The sequence below is a fragment of the Balaenoptera musculus genome, chromosome 7, assembly GCF_009873245.2.
Source record: "Balaenoptera musculus isolate JJ_BM4_2016_0621 chromosome 7, mBalMus1.pri.v3, whole genome shotgun sequence".
Taxonomy (NCBI): Eukaryota; Metazoa; Chordata; class Mammalia; order Artiodactyla; family Balaenopteridae; genus Balaenoptera; species Balaenoptera musculus.
In genome coordinates, this window is record NC_045791.1 from 33,088,654 (window position 1) to 33,116,012 (window position 27,359).

At 40.0% G+C, this 27,359-nt stretch overlaps 1 protein-coding gene across 7 annotated transcripts in view; it reads left to right on the forward strand.

Moving 5' to 3' along the window:
- Positions 1-27,359, forward strand: part of LYPD6 (LY6/PLAUR domain containing 6) — a 112,282-nt gene that overhangs the window by 54,199 nt on the left and 30,724 nt on the right. Inside the window, exon 1 of one of the 7 annotated variants that reach the window (XM_036856914.1) lies at positions 23,889-23,932. The exons of 5 other annotated variants lie outside the window; for them this stretch is intronic. The gene's annotated coding sequence lies outside the window, so the exon portion shown is untranslated. Of the gene's footprint in view, positions 1-23,888; positions 23,933-26,066; positions 26,104-27,359 lie in introns of those variants that run through there. One more of the 7 variants, XM_036856915.1, reaches the window with a different exon arrangement.

Sequence of the window (27,359 nt, forward strand, 5' to 3'; positions counted from 1 at the left end):
ACATTTATGCATCTATAGCTTTTCAGCTTTACACTTAAATAGATGCCATCAGAAGTATTTTGAGGGCCAATTTATCTTGGAGAGTTTCCATTTAAAACCCATTCTTGTGTTTCTAGCATTTTCAGCAGCAAAACAAGTCAGTCTGGTCATAAATGCTTATGGCAAGTGGATGAATTCAAAGGTCTTCACTGTGAAGATAGTGTTATTTCGTCCTCACAACTACAGAAGCATACATTTTCAATATAAATAACCTCAGACTTGCTCTTTCGGGATATTAGAAGGTGCTAATATCCAGTTTATGAAGAATTAAGGCTCATTAAGTTAACGGGCATGGGCGATGGAGGGTGGGCAGGGCAGCCTTATCAGGAAGGGGTTGAGACAAGTGTCTGGCTCCCACTGTGTGGGCAGCTGGCAAGCTGCAGACCCAGGACTGTGTTAGGGAGCTGCCTTTTTGGACACGGCATTACTTGAACATCAGAAGGTATTATGCACGCATCTGAGGAAGATTAAGGGATCTGGGTTGCAGTGTACCGTGAGAGAAGATGAGATTAGCTTTCCCCAGCTAGAAAGACTGGTTACATTTTAAAAAGTATTTTAACCACAGGGATTTCTAAGTTCTCCTGGAATCTATTACCATCTATTAGCTCCTGGAGCTTTGAAGCAGGACTGCTAGAGACATGGCAGTAGCAGGGTGATTTGCTTTCCTTTGTGGTGGGGTTTGAATACCAAGGTGCCAAATGAGACTGGAAAGAATTCTCCAGACCTGATGATGGAGGTAGGGAGTTATTACACAAAGCCTGCTTACAAATCAGGTCGCTTGATGGTCTCAAATAAGAAGTGCGGTACTCAGCTTACACTGTCACGTTTCCATCAGGATGACAAGAGTACTTAAGACCTTCTGTTCGGAAAGTCAGAACCAATGTTTTTCTTCAGCTCTTAAATCACAGTGATGTCATCTCTTCTCAGTGTACAGTTGTGTTGAGGAAATGAGCCCATACTCCTTTTCCTCTTCATGAAGCTGGTTTTAGAGCCATTAGTGATTCTATGAGCTTCCCTTCACTCTGGGTCCCTGAGGTTATACTTTTGCTACAACTAGACCTCTAAACTCCCGGAAATACTGGTAATAGGAGCGATCATTATTCCAGGTGTCAATCCTGTGCTATGGGCGTTCACTCTCCACCTTGTTAAACTTCAAAAAAAAGAATATGAAGACCCTCTGACCTGGCATCCATTTAAAATATAGTATTTTAAAACTAAATTTATATCCATTCATTTGTATCTTATAATTTTGAACCCTTTTTTTGATCATGAAATTTATTTTTTTCCTGACTATATAAAGTAAAAAAATCATCTGAAATTCATGCCTCTGTGATAACCACAAATAACATTTTAGGTCCCATCCTTTCAGCTCCCTCTCTCTCTCTCTCTCTGTCTCTGTCTCTCTCTCTGTCTCTCTCTCTCTCTGTCTCTCTCTCTCCCTCTCTCTCTCTCTTTCTCTCTCTCTCCCTCTCTCTCTCTCTCTCTCTCTCCAAACACACTGGTGTGGGTGTGTGAGTGTGCATGTGTGTGCACACTAATAATTCTTCACAAATTAGATCACATAACAGTCATATTTATTGTGGAAACCTTTTCAAAATTCCATTGTTTGTTCCTTCCCTCCCTTCGTATCCAGAGCTCCCCGACTCCTCCACCGTCAAGCAGTGTTTATGGATCTCTCCATTTCTCTGTGAATGTTTATATATTTATGTTTTGTTCTGTTCAAGGAGGCATCCTCCAAAGCAGTGTTGTTCCTGTGCTCAGGATGCATGATCCACAATTGTAAATGGTGGACAAGATGTTCCAAAAACAGGGGGATTATTGTAACATATATTCTCTGAATCTTCCTTTTCTTGCTGAGCGGTACATCAAGGACTTCGCTTCTTGAGACTGCACACAGCTAACTCACTCTTCAGTGTCTTCATAATGAAATGTGGGCTGCACCACGTATTCCTTTTTTCTATATGCATAGTCAGCTGTGCATGTGCCAGTTTTATCAATGAGCTGTTCTCTCCACAGTGGATCACGATATTCACTTTGTCATATAGAAGCTTCTGTTCTATGAATACTGCCATTGACCAAGTGGGGTTTACTCTAGAAATGATACTGGGATTCATTTCTGGGCTCTTCAGTCTGTTCTGTTGTTTATTGCCCTGCCATGTTTTGACTCTAATGGATTTAAGTCTGGTATGGCCCTCCCCTCACTATTCTTTTTCACAAATTTCTTGCAAAGTTTTGGATATTTAATCTTGCCAAAACATCTATTATATCCACTTTAAAAATGGGGGATTCTAATTGGCATTGCGTTAAATGTATGTATGAACTTTGAATTTATATGCTTATCTCTAAATTTTCTTTTCATTTTAATGCTATTATGTTTAAAAATTTTTCCATTGCAGATGTGGAGAAAAGCTCTGAACTTTTCCAGGCACCTGAACAAACTCCTTCATTGATTCTGGTAGTTTTCATTTTAAAACTGGAGTTGGAATTTCTAGGTATATAAACATATCATTAGCAAAAAGAGAAAATTTTATCTCCCCATATACTCTATTTATATTCACTATTTTCTTCTCCTCAGTTCACTGTTGAATTGTAATAATAGCAGGTATCCTATCTTACTCCTGGCATTTGATTGTTTGGAATGATGTTTGCAACTGATTTTCGATAAATAGATATTTTCACATTCAAGAGGTTTCTTTCGATTTATATTTTATTTGAAGATTTATTAAAAATGGCCATTGAATTTTACTGAATGTTTTTAAGAACCTATTGATGTAACCCATCCACTTTTCCTCCATGCATTTGTTGTTACCGTGAATGATGTTAAAGGATTTGCTGGTGTGGAAACTTGATCATTGGCAATATTCACTTCATCTACTTTTGCATTTACTTGCTAATATTTTATTTAGAAGTTTTGCAAATATTTATAGGTGGAATTGCTCTGTAGTTTTATTGTACTACTTTGATCAGTTTTAGTTTTAAGGCTAAACCAGTTTTATAAAATGGATTTAGGAACTTTATGTTTCTATAGTCATGAATAATTTAAAAAACATTTCTATTCTTTGTAAGTTATATGGAACTCACTCTAAAATTATCTGTTTCTGCTCTCTTTTTAATGGTAGGAATTTAACCACTTTCCAAATCTCTCCAATGGTAATTGGTCTATTTGATTTTGTACGTGAGTCAGTTTTGTTAATTTATATCTTGCAGAAATTCATACCAAGAACTTTAGAATGCATTGACTTCTCTCTCTTCCTCCTGCCTCCAGCCTTGCTCCTTCCCAATTCCTACATTTTCTTTCACTCTTGACAATTACTATACCCTTGTAGTTTGTCTCTTGTTTTGGAAATCTTCAACATTTAATTTACGTGCTCTCAGTCATGGTATCTGTAGTATCTTAGATTTCACAAGGTATTTGCAAGATGCACTTTTCACCACTGTTTCTTCTCCTTTCCCATTTCCTCTATCTTGAGGTCTCTTCTTTGATGCATTTGTTGTTGCATTAGAGTCTTTCTCTATTTTTTAGAAATAGACTCTATTAGAGTCTATTCTCTATTTTTTTGCATATGAAGAATGTGGTTTATATTTATTGGAGTATAGTTGATTTACAATGTTGTGTTAGTTTCTGGTATAGAGCAAAGTGATTCAGTTATATATATACATATTCTTTTTCATATTTTTTTCCATTATGGTTTATTACAGGATATTGAATATAGTTCCCTGAGGTTTATTTATTTTTGAATCATCGCATTTCTTCAAGGATTTCCTTGCTTGCTGTATAACCTTGAGAAAGTGATTTAATTTCTCTGGTCCTCCTCTCCTTATCTGTGAGATGGGGATACTAATAACAGTTAACGCATATGAATATTGTGAGATGAAATGAGGTGGTATAAGCATTCTGGTTATCTGTTGCTATATAATGAACTACCCCAAAACAACAATGTAAACAACAGTTTGTTATTATCTTTCATGTTTCTCTGGGTTGGTTGGGCTTAGCTGGGCAATTCTTATTTGGGGGCTTTCGTGTAGTTGGACTCAAGATACTGGCAGGGGCTGGAATCGTCTGAAGGTTCAGCTAGGCTGGATGTCCCAGATGGCTTTTTCACTCATGTCTCAGTTTCCCTCATATAACCTCTCTCTCTATCAGAGAAGCCTGGATTCCTTACATGGGAACTCAGGGCTCCAGAAGGCAGAAGGCTGACAGTCTTCATAATATCTTGCCTTAGAATTGGTACAACGACACTTCTACCAGATTCTATGAGATGGGAGACTAGACTCCACGTTGAGTTGAGGAGTAGCTTGAACGGAGGGGGAGGGAAGGAATTAATGGCAGCCACCTATGCAGACAAACTATGACAATAAGTGAAATGCTTACAACTGTACAAGTGCTGTATAAGTATTAACAATGATACTATTATTGTTGTTATTAAATTACCTTCAATATTTCCTTTTACTATTAGAGTTGCATATCTTCTATGGGTACAAAATTCTGGGAATGTGATTCTTTTTTTCTCAACAGTGTGCAGATGAAGTCTGATGCCAGTATAATTCTTTTCTTTTACAGGTAACTTGTTTTTGTCTAGATGATTTCAAGATTTTTCATCTTGAAATCAGAAATAAGAAAGCTGTTACTAGTTTTTAAGAGACTTTTGGGGGTTCTAGAAAATATAAGACAAGAAAAGAAAGGAGTAAATATTGAAGAAGAAAAGATGAAATTTCCTCTTTGAGCTGATAGTTATTTTTAGAAAACCCAGGAGACTGTATTAAGAAAAAAACTAACTAGAATTAAGAAGGGAATATGAAGAATTATTATAAAATAAAGAAAAGCAATAGCTTTTCTCTGTTCTAGCAAGTACCAGAGTTTGCATTGATATGTCTTTTATAATTATTCCTAACTTGGAGCTGGACAGGCTCTTTCAACCTGCCAGCTGAAGTCTATTTGTAAAGTAGGGAAAATTTCCTCTATTCTTCAGTTTTTGCCTCTCCCCCATCTGCTCCTTTATCTCTGAATATTCTTGTTATTCGTATGACTATGCTATGCCAACTGCCTTTTCTTGAGAAGATTTGCCTTTTTATTATTAGGCTCTAATTTTCCCATTTTGGAAGATTGTCCTTTATTTTATGATACAATGGAGATGGCAGAAGGTGGCTGTGTGTGTGTGTGTGTGTGTGTGTGTGTGTGTGTGTGTGTGTGAGAGAGAGAGAGAGAGAGAGATAGTTCATAGTTCTCTTTCTGGAGGATGAGAGGAACAAATCTTGTTTAAACCCTGGGATTACTCATGTGAACTTTTTTAGAGGAAACTGCAAATGTTACTGGCCATTGTAATCTTGTTATTTTATTAGCTCTTGATTAAACATCATATTTAAACTTTCTGGTAACACAGTTGTTAATCGTGTTTGCCACTTAATTATAACAGAATTTTTAAAAAGTGTCAGGGCAGCCTTCATTTCATGTTTTGAAAAAACTGAAGGATTCAGAGTTTGCTTTTAGATGTTAGCGTTTGCTCTTAGATTTGGAGTTTTCCCCAGAATATAAATAAGTAAATAGTAAAATAAGTAAATAGCAATGCATAGTAGCACTGTCTACGTGTATGAGATGAGTTTCTGTTTCCATACACCTGGATGCATTTTCACTCCAGGACCTTAACTCAACTGGGATTTACTTTTCTCAATACCAAGGAGACTGGAAGTAGGTAGTCCAGGGCAGAGGTGACAGCTCCGAGAGACCAGACTTGTTCTGTTTTTCTACTGCTCATTCTTCCCAGAATGACGGCCCCACCTCTGGGCTTCTTGTCTATATTTTAGCCAGCAAGAAGAATGATGGGCAAAGAAGGAAAAGCGAAAGCCAAATGTGAGCCAATGGCTTTCCTAGAAGCCCTACTGTGACTTCCACTTATATCTCATTAGGCAGGAATGTGTCACATGGTCACCCTAGCAGTAAGGAATTCTAGGAAGTGTATTTTGAATCAGGCTGGATGCCACCCTGAACAAAATTGAATTTCTATTTGTAACACAGAAGGAGTGATTGGATTTTGGATATGCACCCAGCAGCCTAGCCCAGGATCCTTCACCATCCCCTCTGTCTTTATTCCAGCTGTTTCCCGTTCATCCGTGGGGTTTTGTCTGTGCTTTCTTCTCCAGGCAGCCCCCTGGGAGCCCCAGGAGGTGTGAGGTGGCCATTCTTTGAGCACTGATGTTGCCCTTTGGGTATTCAGTTAAGATAACACCTAACTTATCCAGTATCATCTGGAACTAGTTTTCTATGAGTGCCTCTTCATTATACATCAGAGTAGGTTTTGTGTCCAACTTTTACTCCCAGCTCCTAAAACAGTGCTTGGCACACAGTAGGTGCTTAAAGTTTCTTGAACAGAACTTTCGACAACAAGTTAAACTTACTGAAATTCATGGATCTCAGAGTACTCTTAGCTTTTTTTTTTTTAATTAATTAATTAATTAATTATTTATGGCTGTGTTGGGTCTTCGTTCCTGTGCAAGGGCTTTCTCTAGTTGCAGCAAGTGGGGGCCACTCATCTTCATGGTGCACGGGCCTCTCACTATCGCGGCCTCTCTTGTTGTGGAGCACAGGCTCCAGACGCGCAGGCTCAGTAATTGTGGCTCACGGGCCTAGTTGCTCCGCGGCATGTGGGATCTTCCCGGACCAGAGCTCGAACCCGTGTGCCCTGCATTGGCAGGCAGATTCTCAACCACTGCGCCACCAGGGAAGCCCTTAGCTTTTTAAAAATTCTTTTTTTCCTCTTTTTGAAGTACAACATGTACATTTATAAATGCATCTGTTGAGTATGTTTTTATATGTTTTTAATCTTGTTAAACACACTGGTTGTTGGTGCCAGCATGTGTGGGTATTTGTGTGTTTGTGTATGTGTGATCTGTATCTGGGTGCAGTTATTAAATATACCAGTTATTTCCTGTGGCACCAAGTGCTTTGACAACCAGGAACTAAGTAGGGGTTAGGGACAGTGGTCTCAGACAAGATTCCAATGCTGTGAGGAAGGTGCAGCTCACCCCCCAGGGATGTTGGAAGACAAATGAGGTTGTTTATCTGAAAAGTATTTTGAACTCTTACCTCTCCAGTAGAAAGGTCCTATGTTAATTCCTAGTACAGTTAAGCCTCCATTCTCCATGTCAATGAGAAAAAAAAAAAGAACACAGATTGTCTAAAGGTCATTGATTCTTGATTTTGGAATTGAATTATAATATATTTTTGGATGTTGGCAGGAGACCAGCCTCCTGTGTGGGTAAAATGAAGCTTTTGTTAATGTGAGTCAGTATTTCGTGAATTTGCATTATCAGCCCCTGTCTGATCAGCCGTATCAGAGTCAGGTGATGTGGAATACATACATTTGTATTAAGAAGGGCCAAGGCACGTGTAATACATTTATATCTATGGCTATTCTCAAGTTCACCTTTGTTTTCTGATTAGGTCATAAGAAACCATATATTTGGGCCTCAGTAGCTTTAAAAATGCTTTCACTGGGTTGCATTTCAAAGTCTTCCTGAAATACTTATGTAAAGAGTATCTCCAGGTCGTCAGTAGAACTACCGATGAAGTCATGGACCATTAAAGATTAATGAATGAATGGCTGGCCTAAAATCCCAGTGTTACAGATTGTGGTCCCCAAACAGCAGCATCAGCATCACCTAGAACCAGTTAAAAATGTGGAGTCTCAGGCCCCACCCCAGGCCTACTCAATCCTAAGCTCTGAGGCTGGGGCCCAACAATCTGTGCTTGAAAAGCCATCTGGGTGATTCTGATGCAGGGTCAAATTTGAGAGCTGAAGGCCATAAAATCAAGATGTTGTCAAAGTGTCTTGCATCATGTCTCTTAGAATTCACCACCAGGTGAAAAAGTCACCTTTGATATATAGGCGGGAAATCTTTTCCCAGACGAGGAGAATAATATCACCCACTCTGTTTCCATTTTTGCCTTTTACTTTGGGAAACTTGGAGCTGCGCTAGTTGCTCAATCATAGTCAATACATTTGTCTGAGCTTTTTATTTCCCTTTCCTTTCCATGAATTTTATTTGCTTCTTTTATTTAAGTGTCTTACTATGAGTCTGTTATGATAGGCCTTCCCAAATCCATTTTGCTAGTAAGTAGGTTGGCAGTGTGGGTAGGATATAATTTGAAATAAATTGACTCACTCAGTGATTGACAGTAGAGGTATTTGACTAAGAAATATTCTAGATAGTAAGGGAAGATAACATGGAATTAAACATATCTTGCAGAAAGCACCGTGCATGCCCTTGAATACTTACTCATACATGGTAAGGAAATGTAAACAGTATAGAAAGCTATAAAATGAAATTGGCTGAAAACAATGCACAACGTGAGAGCTGTGAGTTAAGTTTTATTTGTTCCTCTGAGGAACAGCTTTGAAGAGGTAGAGGGGGAGGTCAGTATATGTATGACTTCAGTGAAGAGGGTACATGTGAAATCAAGCACATATTTTGGCAGAAAGTTGCTGCTAGTCATGAGGAGAAGATGTCTCAGTTAATGATTTTCGTGCTTTTCTAGATATGAGAAGATGCAAGAAATTGGGCTCATAAAATCTTCTTCTGAAAATATCTAACTATTGAAGGCCTGTTCTGCCAGTTTTTCCCAGAGTACAGAGTGCCTCATTCCTGATCTCCACCCTGAACTCCTTTCAGGGTGTGTTGAAAGTCAGTGACTGCAGTGGCTAGTGATTTCATTCTTGTAGAACCAGATGACGAGAGAATTTTTAGTTGGCAAAAGTGAAAACTTCCCTCACTCCTCCAGTGAAGGCTGTCTCCTCAAAGATAATCATTAACAATCTCTTGGGTATCTTATTAGAAAATAAAGTTTATCTTTTTTAGAAAGTAAAGTCTATAGGGCCCACATGTATATGTATTTATGCACGTTCCTTTTAAGAAACACAAAAAGCACTAAAAGTTCTGGTCACCAGTTATAATGTGTGTGCAGAGGGTAGGTGTTTCCCCACACCAGCAAGCAGTGCTCTGACACCAGCGGGGTGTCCTATGATTTAACTCAATTCTGACACTGTGTACCTGGAGATAGCATCAGGTCCCACACGTTAAGGACTCAGCCCTACAAGACTGTCCCCCCTCCAACGAGCACCTTAGACGCCAACCTCAAGTCAAGGTTGTTACCTGTGCTTCTGACTGGCTATAGATTGGAGATTCCAACCACTTCCTCTTTGGGTTTGATTAATTTGCTTGAGTGGCTCACAGAATTCAAAGAAACATCTGACTTACCAGAATACCGGTTTATTATAAAAGTTTATAACTCAGGAACATCAAGATGGAAGATACGCTTAGGGCAGGGAATGGGGAACAGGCACGGAGCTTCCATGCCACCTCCAGGCCCACCACTCTCCCAGCACCAAACCTGAAGCTCTTTGAACTCATCCTTTTAATTTTTTCCAGAAGCTACTTGCTTAAACATGATTTACTGATTCATTGGCCATTGCAAGTGATTCAACCTTCAGCCCTTTTACCTTCCCCAGAAGTTGAAGGAGTCCCAACCCTCCAATCACATGGTTAGTTCTCTTGGCAACCAGCCCCCATCCCTAGATGTGACATCCTACCTCATTAGCATAACAAAAGACACCTTTTATCACTGCTTCACTTAGGAAATTCCAAGGGTTTAAGGAGCTTTGTGCAGAAATGGGGGATGAAGGCCAAATATATATTTCTTACTATAAATCACACTATCACAGGGACCTTAGTATACATTCTCATCTACATCTTGCTTTTATTTTCTTCATCATATATCATATGGATCCTCTCTCTTTTTAAAAGCTACACAATATTCCTTTGTAAGGTTGTACTTTAATTTATAAACCTATCTCCTATTACTAGATATTTAGGGTATCATGAATATCCTCACCTATAATATCTTGGCACACTTTTGAAATATATCTGCTAGGTGGATTGTTGGAAATGGGATTGTGTGGTTGAAGAGTATGCACATTTAAAAAATTGATAGATACTGCTTAATTACCTTCCAATAAAGAGTAATTTACTTCTCAAATGAGATTGTCTCTTTGCCCACACACTCACTAACATAGGGTATTATCAAACAGATGTTTTTGCCAGTTTTATAGTGACCAATTTATATTTCTTTGAATCACTGTTTTGATTCACCTTTGTTAACACTGATAAGATTAGTCATTCTAAAAAAGATATATTCACTAATTTTATTTCTTTTTTGTGGACTGCTGTTAGGGATGATGTTTATCCATGTTTTTCATGACCTAATCCTAAAGTTTCCATACCTGGATTTCTTTGGTTTTTTAAATACAGCTTTTCTAGTTCTACCTTAGACTCCCTGAGTCTGTTCCTCTAACAGTATACTTTTTTCTGATAGTATACTGTGTGAATACAGTGTCCAGGAGAGGTCTTGCACACAGGCAGTGTCTCTGCTCTCTTTCCCAGTTAACAGGAAATAAGTATTCCATATTTCATTGTGGGCACCATTATACTTGGGAGCTAAAATACTTTGTCAACTTTCTCCTTTTTTTAAGCTAAAAACTTATATGTAAAAAGTCATCTCATACTGCTTAGCTGGGTCCTCCAGATATCCCCCAGCACTCAGTAATCCTGAACCTGACATCCTTGTCACACAGCCTTTTCTTGCCCCGGGTAGGGGAAAGAGGAGGTCAAGTGTGTGAGTTTCTGGATACATTTTCTGTTGTATCCAGAATACAATATTTGTATTACAACATTATGCAAGAAAACAGATGAAGAGAAAAACCTTCTTATTTATCATAACATTATGCAAGAAAACAGATGAAGAGAAAAACCAGCTCCAATTTTATCATGTGTAAAGAAAAATGAAACTTGGTTAGCAAAAAAAAAAGTTAGAAAAAAGAATATCATCTTTCTATGTTGTTACAGACTTACCAAATCACAATTTCTATGGCCCAGATTCTTTTAGTCGTTCTTATCCTGCTTATTTTATTCTCCTTTCCCACCTCATCTCTCTGAGATTTGTACTTTCCATGTGTTCTTGAAATCAGTTACCAGTTAATCTATTCCCTGGCATTTGGGCTTCCCCTGGGAGTTTACCAATTGATTGGCCTTTTAATCTGGTTGTTAAAGTTCTCCCAATACTCACTGGCAGGGAGCAGTTTCAATTTGTGTGTGTTAAAGTATTGGCCAGGGTCGTTAGGAAAGTGAAGTTCAAACAGCTGCTTTGTGGGACTGGAATGGTACCAGGAAACTGATTTGCAGTGTGATTGTGGGCTTGTGGGGGAAGAAGGAAAGAGGTGTTTGGAACAACTGCCAAGTCCACTCTAATTCTGGGCCCCATCCGTGCACCACACCTTACAGCATAGTGAGAACACACTTCACACCAGGTTAGTGAAGACGTGCATGAGTTAGGGGCAGGGCCAAGCAAGGGTCAGTTGTTTATAATGTATAGATGGGCCTTCAGCAACCAGAGACTATGGCCAAATTTCCCTAGAAAGAGCTGGTGTTATATTTGTGTATCTTTACAAATTTACATCGCTGGCATTAGGACTTCATAAGCAATGGAACTTTGATACAGTAGATGTTCAGTTAAGAAAATTGTATTATACTTTTTGTTTTCTTCTCCCAAATTGATTTGTGTTTTTGGCCACTGTTCAAAAAAAGAAATCTGAGTGTGGGAATGAGGTACAATTTTGATGTGATTTTTATTTAAAAACTTACTAAATATGTATTAATATTTTAAAAATGCTCACTATCCGTATTTCCTAAATCCACATTTACTTTCTACAATTTTATAGTGAAAGGATTTATCATTCATTAAAATCTTTCAAATAACCAGGTAATGGTTTAAGGTATTTTTAAAATTTTTTTTTGTTTTATTTTTGTTTAAAAGATGTCAATTTTCTTTGAGAAATCGAGATGTTCACCTTAAAATAAAGATACACAACTGAAAAAGAAAGATGTTTGCCTTTATTAGGGAATAAATATGTTAATAAAATATACTTATCCTCAAATAATATACAATTGTATTTTTACATTTCTGTCTTTCCTACTTAATTATGATTTTCTTGAAGATAAGGGCTGACTCTCCTTCGAATCTGAACCTCTGTGCTTAGCACAGGGCTTGGCCCATGCTTGGCCACAGCTGAAATGACCTCAGTAAATATTTTTTGAACAAAACAATGAATTAGTTGCCTCTTTGGTGAGGTTAATACAGTCTGCAGTAGCGTGGGGTTATGAAACATCCCATGCAGGCAGAGGAGAACAAAGGTTCCTGGGAAGTGCTTAACTCATCACTAAGTGACATAATTCCAGGGAAGGGGAACCCTCAGCATTCTTCCTGGTCCCCCCAGTGCAAGCCAGGGTCCTTTCATTTCCTTTATTCCCTATGTCTAAGAGTTTATTCTAAGAAAATAATGGGGAACAGACCATGTGATGTAGTGGCAAGGATGCTACTCACAACATTATTTAGAAAACAAAAATTTGGAAGCCTCTACAATGGGTAATAATGGAGGATTGAAAGAGGGGACGTAGCCCCTGAAAATTACCTACATTTTGATCCATAAGGATAAGATTTTACACATGAAGCAAACTGAGTTAGAGACCAAATGTCAACGTATAATAGAAACATTTCCTTCCTCTAATTCTCTCAGGACTTGCGCTGTTTTTCACATCTCCATCCACACTCTTGCCATTGATGCTGGTAACTTAGAAAGAAACCAGCGGATTCAGAGAAGGCTTGGGGAAAATGGCAAAGTGAGTCTCCTGGAGCCCCTGGTTTCCACATTTACTTCTGTCTCTTCACCCTCCTCATTCTGTGCCCAGTGTTCCCAGGTTTCCTTTATCCTTCTTAAAGCTGAAATGACCACTTTCTTCTAAAATGACACAGTCTTAGTATGTCCAGGATACATGCAGCAAGCCAGCCTCCTCTCAAAGGCAATTCTTCTATTCGCTCTAACTTCTAAATTACTGATGGGTCCTTGAAGCATGGCATATGAAGCCAGACTGCATGCATTCCAATGTCCACTCCCATACTTTCTACCTAGGTGACTATGAAGCAATTGACTTATCTTCCTAAGTTTCCTCATCTATAAAAATTGGGATTAAAAAAATACCCCATAAAGTAATTGACATCTTGTCACATAATAAGCTAACATTTTCAGCCATCATCTAAAAAATGAAATGCAGGAGGAGGTAGAGTGGTTTTCTGTGGCACTCCTGAAAATATGACCCTTAGGTCTATGTCATTTCCTTTTTATCCCCTTTGACCCCTGTACCAATGATAAGGCCAAGAGTGCCTCCATAGAAGCACCTGTGCCATATTTTCTGATTTGATGTAATTAACACTGTTGTGTTGGTACTTAGCTGGGTAATCATTGTTTTACTTCACCCTAGCCCTAATTGGTTCAGAGATCACAACTTCAGTGACTGGCTTTCATTTATTTATCACTAACTTAGAATTCCACTATCCAGTAGTGTAGCCACGGTCCACATGTCGCTATTTAGTTTAAATAACAATTAAATAAAATGAAATTCACTTCCTCAGTCACACATTTCAGTTGCTCCATAGGCACATGTGGCTAGTGGCTCCCGAATTGGGCAACCCCAATGTAGAACATTTCCATCATTGCAGGAAGTCATATTGGACAGTGTGACTTAGACCCTCGATTTTGCTTGTGCACATAGAATCATTGTAGCATTTACCATCACTACTTATTAGACTCCTTTGCACAAACAGCCTGGCTAGAAACTTCAGATCCATATAATCATGAAAACAGGAATTGGAGCAACCTGTCATCTCATATCAAATCCCAGTCCTTTTAAGATCTTTGATCCAGTTCCTTTGCTTCTTGTAGGATAATTCTCTACAATATATGCTTGGTTTTGTTTTTCCACCCGTATGAAAGACCTGACAGGGTACAATGCAACTGCATAGATGGTATGGTTTTGATATTGGAAGCATGCTATCCTCACTTTACAGAGTGAAATCAGGTTGAATATATTACTACCCTTCCTGTTTATTCTCAACTGTTTTACTTTTTGCCTTATTCTCAGCCCTGCTTTCTTTCTATGAATCACATCAGAACGAGTGACTAGAAAATCAGAGAACATGGAAAATTTGCCACCTCCAAAGAGATGGCGCCACTTAAGAATCAAGTCTTTGCCTCACAAGCATAGTCACTCACAGTGGAAATGTCAGGGTGCGGGTCCCGACGAGTTGAAGGCGGGTGTGTCAGTGCAGACGAGAGACTGAACCGCAGTTCAGTTTTCTTGCTCAAGTTCACATGGCTCTTTGCAGCAGAGCCAGGGTTTGAGCTCAAGTCTGCAGTGTGCAAAAGCCATTCTCTTTCCATCACTCCATGCCACCTCTGAAAATGTTGGCGTATTTGTTTCCTTTCTCAAAAACTCACCCATCTTTCTGGCTGCCTTTAGAGGAATGGTTGTGAGAGTATGTTTGTCTCAGGAGAGGCCTCGAGACATTTTCTGTTTTGTTGTCGTAAAAACTAAGCGTGCTAAGTCCGAAAGGTGGCGTGCACTTCACCCTGGAACATTTCAAGGGCAACATGGGACAATCACTTCATCAAGAGGATGAAAACCACTTTTGGGAAGTGATTACCTAAGAACCCAAGAGAAGCCTGTCAGGTTTGGAGTCAGAGCAGTGAAGAAACCAGGTGGGAAGCTGTGGTCATTTTACAAGTCACAGCCTGCCCACTTCTCTTCCTGAGTACTCTAAGGAGCCAGGAAGGAATGACAGAGGGCACCTAGTGGAATAAATTACACTGGTTATGCTGGACTGCTTAATAGTTCCGTAATTGAGTGCTGTGGGGAACGTTTCAGCATGCTTTGTGGCTGCCCATGGATGAAGGGAACATATTTTGAGGCTGTTTCCTTCTACCAGCAACTTGCAGAAGCATGATAAAGTTTCCCAAACGTTGCTGCAAATTAAATCACCTGGAGGGTTTTTAAAATCTCAATACCAGATTCACACCCCGTAAGTGACATCCTAGTGGGTGAGAGCCAGCATCAATAGTTTGTAAGGATCCCAGGTGATTCTAAAATGCAGCGAATTTGGAGACCTTTTTTGACCACCCCTTTCTCTCTCTTTTACCCTCTCTCCTTTTATCTCCTTGTATCCTTTTATCCTTTCTCCTGCTCTTCCTGTCTCCATGTATTCACCTTAACTGTTGATCCCTGAGGAGGGCCAGCGCCTGTCTTCCTGGGAGGACCAGCCAAGCCCTTTGCCCCACTCAGAACAAAGCCCAAAGGACACCAAGTCAAGATGGTCTCTGTTGGCCCCTTCCTTCCAGCAGGAGATGCTGTCCCTGACTTGGTGTCCTTCTAGCTCTCACTGAAGTTTGCCCGAACACACTCTTTTCTGGGCCTGGCTCTTCCTCCATCACCCCACCCCTGGTGTGTAAGTGCCTCCTAGGTCAAGGCTTCCCAGAGAGGTGTCTGCTTGTCTTTAGGCATCTGCAGCTGAGTCCTCGGGCTCCTGCCAGTTCTGAAGAAGATTTTAAAATGTGTGTCCTTATTTCTTGGTGCTCCGGTTTTCTCATCTGGAAAATGGGGCAGTAATAATGCCTAGGGCTTCCCTGGTGGCGCAGTGGTTGAGAATCTGCCTGCCAATGCAGGGGACACGGGTTCGAGCCCTGGCCTGGGAAGATCCCACATGCCATGGAGCGACTAGGCCCGTGAGCCACAATTGCTGAGCCTGCGCGTCTGGAGCCTGTGCTCCGCAACAAGAGAGGCCGCGATAGTGAGAGGCCCGCGCACCGCGATGAAGAGTGGCCCCCGCTTGCCACAACTAGAGAAAGCCCTCGCACAGAAATGAAGACCCAACACAGCCATAAATAAATAAATTAATTAAATTAAAATAATAATAATAATAATGCCTAGTTCATAGTGTTGTGGGGAATACAGAAAGCACTTAGTGCCTCGCATGTGTTGTTTTGAACTATATGAAATTGCCATCTTTGTAGGGCAGAGTGATCAAACAGTGGCAATTTCATAATGTTCAACCCTGTGGTAAATGTTCAATAAATGTTGTTATGTTATTTTCCCTTTTATTTAATTATTGTATTTAATCTGAATGTGATTTTATTTATATATGGCAATTTTTGTTTAGCTTTAAAGCTATAACATGGGCTTTAAAGGAGCTTAACCCTAGTTTTCTATCTGTGCATATCTGAGTAGCGGTATAATTATTATAATAAGGGTTAATTAGTTGACAGTGGGGGTAGGAAAGGTTCTGTCTGTGAGCCTGTTTTCTCTTTAAAGGAGAAATCATTTTTCAAATTTGAGAAATCCTGCCCTAGACCTTCCCCTGTCTGCCTCATTTAATTCACCTGCCCTCTGTTTTTATTGTCACGGCAGGATGCTGATCTTAGTTTGGGATCAGCTGGAAAATCTGACAAGCAACTTGGGCTTTCGATTTCTCCTGATAGAACACGACATTGCATAGGCTCCTTTTTGAAGACCTTTCACATCTCCTTTCTGGACTGGAGAGAAGACAGTTCTGAACCAGCGTCTAGACCCAAATGAGTAACCGGATGCCTCGCTAGGCCACTAGACACTGATTTTGAGGATTATATTAGCCAGCAGGCATGTGCTAGGTATGGTTCAAAGTGCTTTATGTGTATTATCTCCTTTAGTCTTTCTAAGAGCCCTATGACATAGGCAGTATGATTTCCCCCATTTTGCAGATGAGGAAACTGAGGTACAGAGAGGAGTTTAAGAAACCTGCCCACAGTCAGTCAGCTATCAGGAGCAGAGTCAAAATTCTAACCTGGGCTGGCTCCAGAACCTGTGCCCTTAGCAACTGCTCCACAGTCATCCAGGTATTCTCTGTTTGTCCTCAGAACAATCCTAGGTGGGAGGTAAAGGGGTCTGGGGTCTTCCTAGCTCTGGAGCTGGCACTTAACACCCTCAGCGCCCTCTCTGCTCTATTGCCCAGTGCCTGGTCAGCCCTGCGTGCCACTGCTGGCTGTGGCCGTGTGACTCCCCTTAGAGTGGCCTCCTTTCCAGTCCCAGTGCCTTTGCCCCTGCTTTTGGGTGATGTTGTTTCTCTGACCCTTCTTAAAGTAGTTAAAAAGCACATGTTAATTCTCTTGACTTTAATTGACCCATCGCCTTAGAGGCGCCCTAGCATTCTTTTTCCCATGGAGTGGTTCTAGGAGATTTGCCCACACACAGGGCTGCAGGACCGGCCAAGAGGGACGGAGTTACTTGGTTGGTTGATTGCTTTCTCCAGCTCGAATACCACTTCCCCAATTTTGAGAAGGCCTGCCTTTGTGAATGTGCTGGATTTCCCTCTTTTTCTTTTTCTTTTTGTCCTTTCCCTGAGAGTAGAATGACAGACAGCATGTATTTTTATTTATTAACCTGACTCCCCGCAGGAAAAAAAGCAAGAATATTACGAGTAGTAAAAGTTGTTTTTTTGTAGTACTCTGGCCAGGGGTGGCTGATCCAGAGTTTTTAGGGGGGACCTCTCCTTAAGAAAAAGAATATATGAATTAGAATCCTAACATTAGGAAAGGGTCTTGGCAGAGGCCCATGCAATCAGGGACCCTGAGGCTTACCCTTCACTACGTGATAAGTTCACCTCTGGCTAAGACACCTGGGAATTTTAACATCTTTTGTTTTCTCCAATCCCTCTTATTTCCAGTGTCCTGTTACTACTATACTTGAATGATTGTTCGTATGAACCTAGAGGCTAACTGTATCTTTATAAAATGAAATGGGCCATCCCTATCTCCATTTCTTCCTTTCTTCCTTTTTCCAGTTAAGCTGCTTTGTTGGTAGGAAGGAATATGGACCTCTTACTGGGTTTCACTGATAATGTCTTGTGATCTCCTCCTCAAAGGGCCTGTGTAGGGTTGGTGCAGTCATTGTGTTAGCTGGCTCCTCTACTTGGCATCTTACAGACAAGTGGCCTTGGTTGTAAGGACAGAAGGTCAACATCATACCATGATCACACTTGACTAAATGACTCAAAGATGCATCATCTCTCTTTTTAAAGAGATTTTTAAGAATTTGCATTAATGATTTTACTAATAGAGTTGAAGAATTTGTGTGTTAAGCTGGAGCTATTAACAAGTATTGGGTTGGCCAAAAAGTTCTTTTGGGTTTTTCTGTAATGCCTTATGTAAAAAATCCGAACGAACTTTTTGGCCAACCCAATCTAACAGAAAATGTTATCTATACCCACCTAGTTGGAGGATAATGAATGAATGAATGAGTTAACAAGTGAAATAGAAAACAAGGGGGACAATTGAGGAACATAAATAGGAAAACATTAAAAAGGAATAGGGGAGAGGAATCTCACTCTCACATGGCTGAATTCAGTGTCAGCAGTCAGAGAGCAGGGTCTGTCTAGATACCTACATTTCCTTATCCACAAGAAGCTGCTCAGTAATTTTTTTCAGTAAGAAGGGAATTCATTTAGATACAAAAACAAAAAAAGTTTCTATTATCAAGGACAATTTTCTTTTATTAATAACTCCTACATCTTTTTCTGCCTGAATGAATACTATGTAAAATCTTATTAGAGTCTGTTTTGCTGCAATAGTAGACTTCTTTAATAGCTATTATTTATGGAGACTTATAAATGAAGATGGTGTGTTACAAAGGAAGAATGCCTACCTCAATGACATAGAGTTAGGGGGTCATTTGATACATTCTTGTGCCTTTAAACCCAGGGTGAGGAGATCCTTCCTTCCTCAAAATGACTGTGCTAATGTGTTGTGTTCTCGAAAAGTCAAGTTATAGTTTAGACTGTGAGTTTTAGCAGACCCCGATACCCTTTCACAAAAATGAAACTGATGATCTTTGAGCAATCTGGAGAGAGACATACTGTGTGTAGCTCAAGGTACTGGTTGATCAGAAACTTGGAGGATGAATGCATGGATAGATTTGTTTTTAAAAAACATATTACTTATTAAATGCGAAACATTGGTTAAGATTTAGTACATGTCTTCCTCGACTTACTATGGGGTTAGGTCCTGAAAAACCTATCATAAGTTGAAATACCCTAAGTCAAAAATGCATTTAATACACCTAACCTACGGAACATAATAGCCGAGCCCAGCCTACCTTAAACAGAACACTTGTATTAGCCTACAGTTGGGCAAAATCATCTAACACAAAGCTTATTTTATAATAAAGTGTTGAATATCTCATGCAGTTTTTTGGAATACTGTACTTAAAGTGGAAAACAGTATGGTTGTTTGGATACAGAATGGCTGTAAGTGTATCAGTTGTTTGGCGGCATGGCTGATGGGAGCTACGGCTGCTGCCCAGAATCAGGAGGGAGGATGGTACCGCGTATCACCAGCCATGTCAATCGGCAGCCTGGGAGAAGATCAAAATTCAAAATTGAAATACAGTTTCTACTGAATGCTTACCGCTTTTGCACCATTGTAAAGTGGAAACATCGTTAAGTTGAACCATTGTAAACTGGGGACTGTCTATAGTTAGCTACAAAGAACCCAGTGATTTGAAAAAAAATATAGCCATAGGGTTTTTACTTAAGCCATTGTTTCGATGTTGGCTGTTTGATTTTTTTTTTTCCCTTTTTTCATTTTTCCCACAAGAAGAGAGAGCACAGGCTGGCTTTCCTACACTGTAAGAAATCCTGAAGGGGCTCACCACACCTATCAAACTAGCAGTTACACAGCCTTCTTAAACTTGAGTTATTCATGGCTAAATGGAAACAATCTTCAAGGCCATTTTGACAAAAACTTGATTAGGATTCTTGGAACCCTGGGAACAAGATTTAAGATGGGTTGGTTCTTCTGAATCTTGGGTGAGAATCAAGATAAGCCTGAGTCATTGTTAATGGTTGATGGTGGGCCGTATTCTTAATATTCTCCAACTGATTCACAACAGCCGCAAGGGCAGCTGGTTTAGCCTTTGAGAGGAGGAGGAAAATCATTTGAAGAGGAAGAGCAATGTTTTGTAGGCTGCAGTGGGAGGGAGAGGCATTTTGATGACCTCCTGTCCCCAGGATCCATGGGGCTTGGAAGGACGGGCACCGTCCACCACAGAAGTCCAAGAGGAAGTAGTGTTTTCTCTGTGAGCCAGGCTTTAGTCCATGCATGAAGCAATGGAAGGAATAGTTCATGAAGAGGTTAGAGATGTGGGGTCATTTGTTTCCATCTGGCTCTCAGAGAACATGGTAAGAGGAGGCAGGAGAGGCAGACATCACTTAATGTGGGTGAGCATGGCAGTGGCCAAAGGCAACTGGGAGGGGTGATATGAAGAATTAATAGGCCTCAAGGTCTCAAAAAGAATCTTCACACCAGGTCTCTAAAACCAAAACAAAGTGACCCCAAACACCAAGCAATGGTCCCTGCCAGTAAAACTTGGTTCAAACACTGCAGAACTTCCCCATGGATTCACAGCAGGCAGTGTCAGCTTTATAACTGATTATTACTGAAGTTTTGGAAACACTCTAAATTAACAGGGGAAAAATGAACGCACCACTCCAAATACGGAGAAGACTGCTTCCGTACAGTACCAAGATAACTCTTTTTTGGTCAAGAGGTGGAAGGCATATGCCCAGTAATCCAAATGTTGGATTTGGAACTGGGTTATTTTGAACCCAAGAGCAAATGTGTTTGCAATTTAATCCACTTATAACTATCATATTGTTTCTGAGTACATTTTGAACTTCCACGTTTTTGGAAGGTTTCTAAGATGAAATTCCTAGAAAACAATAAATTGAAAACACGACGTTTTTAAACATAGAGAAACATTTAATAAAAGACACAAAAGCAAAAATTTCTCCAAACCGCTACTCCCTTCCAAGTAAATAAAAAATGTCAGGCTGTAGCTGAAATGTACCCATTGTCCCATTCCTGCCTGGAGAGTTCTTTGACTTTATCCTCTTATGGCTGTTTGCACTTCAAAATGCCTTCTCGTCAGTTCTCTAGAACCTTCAAATTGATAGAGGAAGCAAACAAGCATACAGTCAACAAGCAGAAGAGAGTTAATGCAACATCTTTTAGAAATGTGAACATACTGCTAGGCATACTTAGCCAGCATCATTTATCCTTCAGGAATTGAAACATTTTTGATGCATCTGACCTTTAAATCACATTGGGGCAAAATAGAAAGGTAGCTTTCCCCTATAACTCAAGCCCTTGCCAAGGGGTTCCGGAAAAAGAAATACACACTTTTTTAAAGCACTGATTCTTATGCAAATAGATCCTCAATTTAAATTGGGAATATGTAAAAATCTGTCACCCTGTAGTTTATGGAAATGAAACATCAGTGTCTACGAAGTCTAAAAGAGATAATCTCTGCCTGGTTTTCTATTATTGACATTTTAAAAAACCAACTCTAACCTTTTAGTTGATAGACTTTAAAGATGTATTATTGTAAAGCTCATAATTGTTACAAAGGAAAATATAACCTGGTGTCTGGACCCTTTTGGAAGACTCTTGAATTAGTCAGAGCTCCTGGTTTCAAGGGACAGAAAGCCACTTCAAACTAGCTTGGGCAAAAGGGGTATTTATTGGATGGAGACTGAAGCTTCTAAGGGAAGAGTTAAAAATTGGCTAAAAAGGCAAGGGTTGCATATAGCTTGGGCTTTTCTCTCCATCTCTCCTCTCTGTCTCTGTTGGCCAGCAAGCTTCATTCTCATCTTCTCCCTCCACATGGGGAGGAACAGGACATACACATGTTCCTGAGTTTTACTTCTTGGGGGCTTCTGTTTCAGAGAGGGCTGATTGTCTTTTCCCAATTCTGGCTTGAAAAATACCAGGAAGAATCCTGATGGGCTTGGCTTGGATCAGATGTCCAACCCTGGCCCAAATGACAGTGGCCTGTAGGATGGACCATGTGAGAACAAGGTGCTTCCCAATAGCAACACATGACGTATGTCAATAGAAAAGCCATTCCCATATGAAGGGGAAAGTATAGGCCAAAACTGATTCCATATGCCCACTTGACCTATATTTTCATTGCTTAAACCTTATATTTTGATTTGAACATTGTAATGGAGTGATATTCCATTGTTACAGAAGCAAATCATGTCAATAGGTAACCTCCCCACCTTCTGGCATTTGCAGAAGTGTTCATGTGAACTGCTGTTAGCTTTATTTTGCACTTCCAGGCTAATGAGGTTACTTAGAAGTCTGTGTTGTTTGTTGTAGTGGATATCTGTGTGATTCTGCTAGCCCATCATCCAGTTTTTCTTCTTCAGCTGATAACACCTAGATTTTCCTTTGGGAAATGAATACCTCCTATATTCTCAAACCATGTGATTTCCATGAAGCTGACACTGTGTGCTTGTCTCAGTGACGTGCTAGTGGCCCAGCCCTGGCCAATTGGAATGCCACACTCCCCTGGCCAGTTATGGTCCAAGGATGGACCTCTCTCCTTTTTAAGGCTTTCCCTGGAACAGTTTGGAAAGGGCCTCGCTGCGAATGCTTCTGAAGCTACTGTTGGCCACAGTTTGAGAAGACCTGAATGAGAACAAAGGCAAGAGATGGGATAAAACAGAGTTGAGGAATGGAAATGCCTGATAACAGGGTTGATGTCCAGCTGTCTAAGCTGGACAGTCCAGTGAAACAGTAAAATTCTTCTCCCTACCCCCTTCCCCTCAGTTTTGGTTATAGCTTGTTTGATTTGGATTTCTGTACCTTGCAACCAATGTGAAAAGTGAATTATCTTCATGAGCAGAGAACTGTGTAGTTCCTAATTAAATCTCCTGCTCCAGTTCCTTATGTTCCAGACAAGGCAAACCACAAAACCTAGTGGCATAAAGCAGTAACCATTATTTCATTTATCTCTTGGTTTCTGTGGGTCAGGAATATGGGAAGGGCTTGGCTAGGCAGTTCTCACTTGGAGTCTCCATGCAGTGGCAACCAGACAGCGGCTGGAGCTGGGATAGAGGGGAGGGGAGGGGGCTGGAGCAGCTGGCAGCCAGCAGGGCAGCTGTCTCTTCTCTTGAACTCTCAATAGCTCTGTTGGACTACTTGAGCTTCCTCACAGCATGGCATTCAAAGCACTCAGACTGCTAACCTGGCTTCCGCCTGAGTGTTCCAGAGCCCTGGATGTAAACTGAATCGCTTTCTATGACCCAGCTTTGAAAGTCACACAGTGTCATTTCCACCACAAACTGGTCAACTGAACAATAAGTTTGGCCCAGAATCAAGGGAAGAAGATGTAGACCCCACCTCTTAACGGTGACACGTCAATTAATTTGCAGACATGTTTTAAAACCACCACATATTATGAGCAATCCCCAAACTATGAGGAGGGTACTGTGGTCAAAATGATATATTTCAGTAGACTTAGTTTTGTGACATCATGCTTTTAGTTTATACTTTGGGGAGCTGGATTAACTCTTTCAGGTCATTAAGGCACGAAGCGTAGTCTATATATATTGAAAATTAAATAAGATTTGTCATGATCTTTCAGGCTTTAGAATTCTGTTTTGTTCTTGTATTAAGGCATTTCAAATTTTAATGTGAGTAGCACTGAAAAACATTTAGATTTGGATTAGTTCTCTACTCTACAATTGCTTATATATTGACTTACTATTGAGGCATTGTCATTTAGTACTTGGTACCTTAGTCAATGTAACTTCCAGAAGTGCTTCACTGTCTTCCAGTGACCAGTTTAAGGAGTTGGGAGTAATCTCTTTTTCATGGATTCTCTATGAAATAGCCATTACAATGTAGATTTGTAAAACTTGACCTGTGTTATGGTTCTATCACTTTGCCTCTCTGACTAGAGTTAGAAATCCTCCTTTATACTATCTAGTACCATGGAGTAAAAATCAGAATGCAGCTCTTTTCAACTTTCTCCCAAGTGGAGGAAGTCTAATAGATCTTGAACTAATTTTTTTTTCTTTTTCAGAGTGTAGCAAGTAATCTATTGGAATAAAACCAGCAGTTGAGTAACTCATGCAAAGGTAATTTAGAGCACAAATTAAATCTGTCAGAGTGGTATTATGTTTGCAAAAGCTCATAAATAACAAATGAAAGGTCACAGAGCTGTGAAAATGAGAGTGTACTTCTTCATAAGAGAGCTGTAGTCAGGGGCAAATCCTCAGCGCATATTCAAATAGCAGTGCACAAAATGGAAACACAACATCTTTTCTAAATGTCTAGAACATTCCAAAGACACAGTGGACTCCAGGGAAAAACATCAAAGTCCTAGAAAAGACCCTTCAAATCACTGAGCATGTCCAACATGGTATTTGTGGGGTTTAGGGATTAAAGCTCCATCAACTACTGAGAATCTGTGTAGAAAAAATACATCCCCCTCAGCAGAGCCCATATTTCAGTAGCAGTTAGACTAATTGTGAATGCATGTCACTCATCTTTCACTTTTCAGTTCCTAGAAAATACTAATACAGTGAGTGGTGCTTCATGATTTACTGCAGAAATGTAAGCAGTTGGGTGATATTAATAAATAGTCCTGCCCATCCTGTTTTCTCACGGAAAAGAGCGGTGGAAAAATAGCTCTGGCTACTATAAAGTAGACAAGTTCTTTTACTGTGCATTTTATGCAGATCTTTTTTTGTGTTGTGCTGTGTTGGGCTTGACTTGTATAAGGGAATTATTTATACAAGCAATGTGTGGGCTTCCTCAAAATTAAAAACTTTTGTGTATCAAAATACATCATCAAGAAAGTGAAAAGTCAACACAGGGAAAGGGAGAAAACAGTTGCAAATCATACATCCGAAAAGGGTCCAGAGTCCAGCATATAGAAAGAACTCTTACAACTCAACAATAAAAAGATAATAACTCAACTTAAAAAATGAGCAAAGTATTTGAATAGACATTACTCCAAAGAAGATATACAAATGACCAGTAAGTACATGAAAAGATGTTCAACGTCATTAGTCACTTGGGAAATGGAAGTCAAAACCACAGTGCACTTCACATTCACTAGGATGGTGCTATAATAAAAATTGTTTTTTGTTTTTTTTTTTTAAATTTTATTTTTATTTTATTTATTTATGGCTGTGTTGGGTCTTTGTTTCTGTGCGAGGGCTTTCTCCAGTTGTGGCAAGTGGGGGCCACTCTTCATCGCAGTGCGCAGGCCTCTCACTATCGCAGCCCCTCCTGCTGCGGAGCACAGGCTCCAGACGCGCAGGCTCAGTAATTGTGGCTCACGGGCCCAGCTGCACCGCGGCATGTGGGATCTTCCCAGACCAAGGCTCGAACCCGTGTCCCCTGCATTGGCAGGCGGACTCCCAACCACTGCGCCACCAGGGAAGCCCCCTAAAAATTGTTTTTTAATGAAAGTAAGTGTTGATAAGGATGTGGAGAAATTTTGCTGATGGGAATGTAAAATGGTACAGTGGAAAACTGTTTGGCAGTTCCACAAAAAGTTAAACATAGTTACCATAAGACCCAGCAATTCCACTGTTAGGTATATACCCAAGAAAAATGAAAACATATATCCATACAAAAAATATACATGAATGTTAAAAGCAGCATTATTCACAATAGCCAAAAAGTGGAAACCACCCAAATGTCTATCAGCTGATGAGTGGTATATCGATACAGTGAAACATTATTCAGCCATAAAGAAGAATGATATACGAATTCACATTACAACATGGATGAACCTTGAAAACATTATACTAAGTGAAAGAAGCCAGACATGAAAGACTATATGTTGTATGATTCCTTTTATACAAAATGTTCCCAATAGGCAAATCAATAGCAACAGAAAGTAGCTTAGTGGTTGCCAGGAGTGGGGAGAGGAGGGAATTGGGGCTGACTGCTAATGGGTGCAAACTTTCTTTTTGGGATGATGGAAATGTTCTAGACTAGGTGATGGTTGCACAATATTATGGACATACAAAAAGCCCTCACTGAATTGTATTATTTTTAAATGATGAATTTTATGTTATGTGAATTTTATCTCAATAAAAAATTTTAAAATAAATAAAAATAACAGATCCTTAAAAAAAAAAAAGCAGTGTGTTTACCAGGATTAATAGCACATGCACTAGAGATAAACCTCGAGTGTTATCTCAGATTCCTGTGACTGGTACCTTCTTTCTCTTTCTTGGTCAGCGGTCCATCCACACGGGGTTGACCTTCCACTCTGGCTACTGAAATACAGGTGAGTGAGTTCTTCGTGGAGTGGACCTTGATCAATGGGAGACAAGAGACAGGAAGACAGATAAATTCTCCCTCCTTTCTTGCTCCGTGGACCACACTGAGTGCAGCTGTTCCTTGGAATCCTCTATCTCTCTGTGGCTTGTTGTGAAGTGGTGAGCTGCATAGTAACCTAGGATCACATTGCTTTATATTTCCTAGCTTCATTTTACCTCTATCTGTCTGTCTGTCTTTCCCTCCTTCTCTCTCTCCCTCTCCCTTTCCTTCTTTCTCTTTTTCCTTTACCCTTGTTGTCTTGGGCTTGCTCTTCCCATATAAAGTCTTAGCACCTTTAGTCCTTGCACAGATTCTGCTGTGAAGAGCACCTGGCCTCTGGCCTATGGCAGTTGGCGAAGGGCGTGGCAAAAGAGGGAAAGAGGGAACATTCTATCAAATATGGATTCTGTTATTTTAGAAGAGACATGGGCATTTTTAAGGTAATATTCATTGGCTTTGGGTGAAAAGCTGACTTTTATTTGTGCATAAAAAGTGAAATTACTCTGTCAAATCACTTTTTGAAAAGAACGATTTTTTCCAAAAACTGTTTTCCTCTTTATAAAAGTAATGCATGCTCATCAAAAATTTTTGAGCATGCAAATTGAGCAAAAAGAAAAACATCAAAATTACCTGAAATCCCACATCATTTTGGTCTTTGTCCTTTCAGTCCTTTTTCTAATCATAAACAAGCCTAGAAATACATACATTTTTTGCTAAAGAAGGAACAATTTCATGAGTAAAATGTGTTGGTATGACAAAGTGTCAACTACTTTAAGAATTTGAAAACTCTGCATTAAACACATAAAATTCATGGTTAAAAAGTAGTTGAACCCTCCAAGTTTGAAAACTTGCTCTAAACAAATCGAGCCTAAAGAATCAAGCTTGCCAAGTAGAGGTGAATCTCTTTTAATGAATGAAATGGTTGTTTTAACTTCATCCATGATACTTCACCATGTGTAGGACCTGTGAGCACACTTGGAGATGTGGGCCTTGGCAGGGGTACAAGGTGTGCTCGTGACCTGTGCTCCTTCCACAACTTTTACACAAGTAAAATCTAACTAAGGCAGCTATGGTTGGGATCATGGGGGTGGAACATAGGCCTTGTAAATACAGGGAGGGTGTAGAAGACCAGCACCCACGTGTTTGCTTCATTGACAGGGATGGCAAGAAATCCCTGGGTCTGTGTGAGCCTCAGCATATTAAAATGCTGGTGGCATTTAGGCC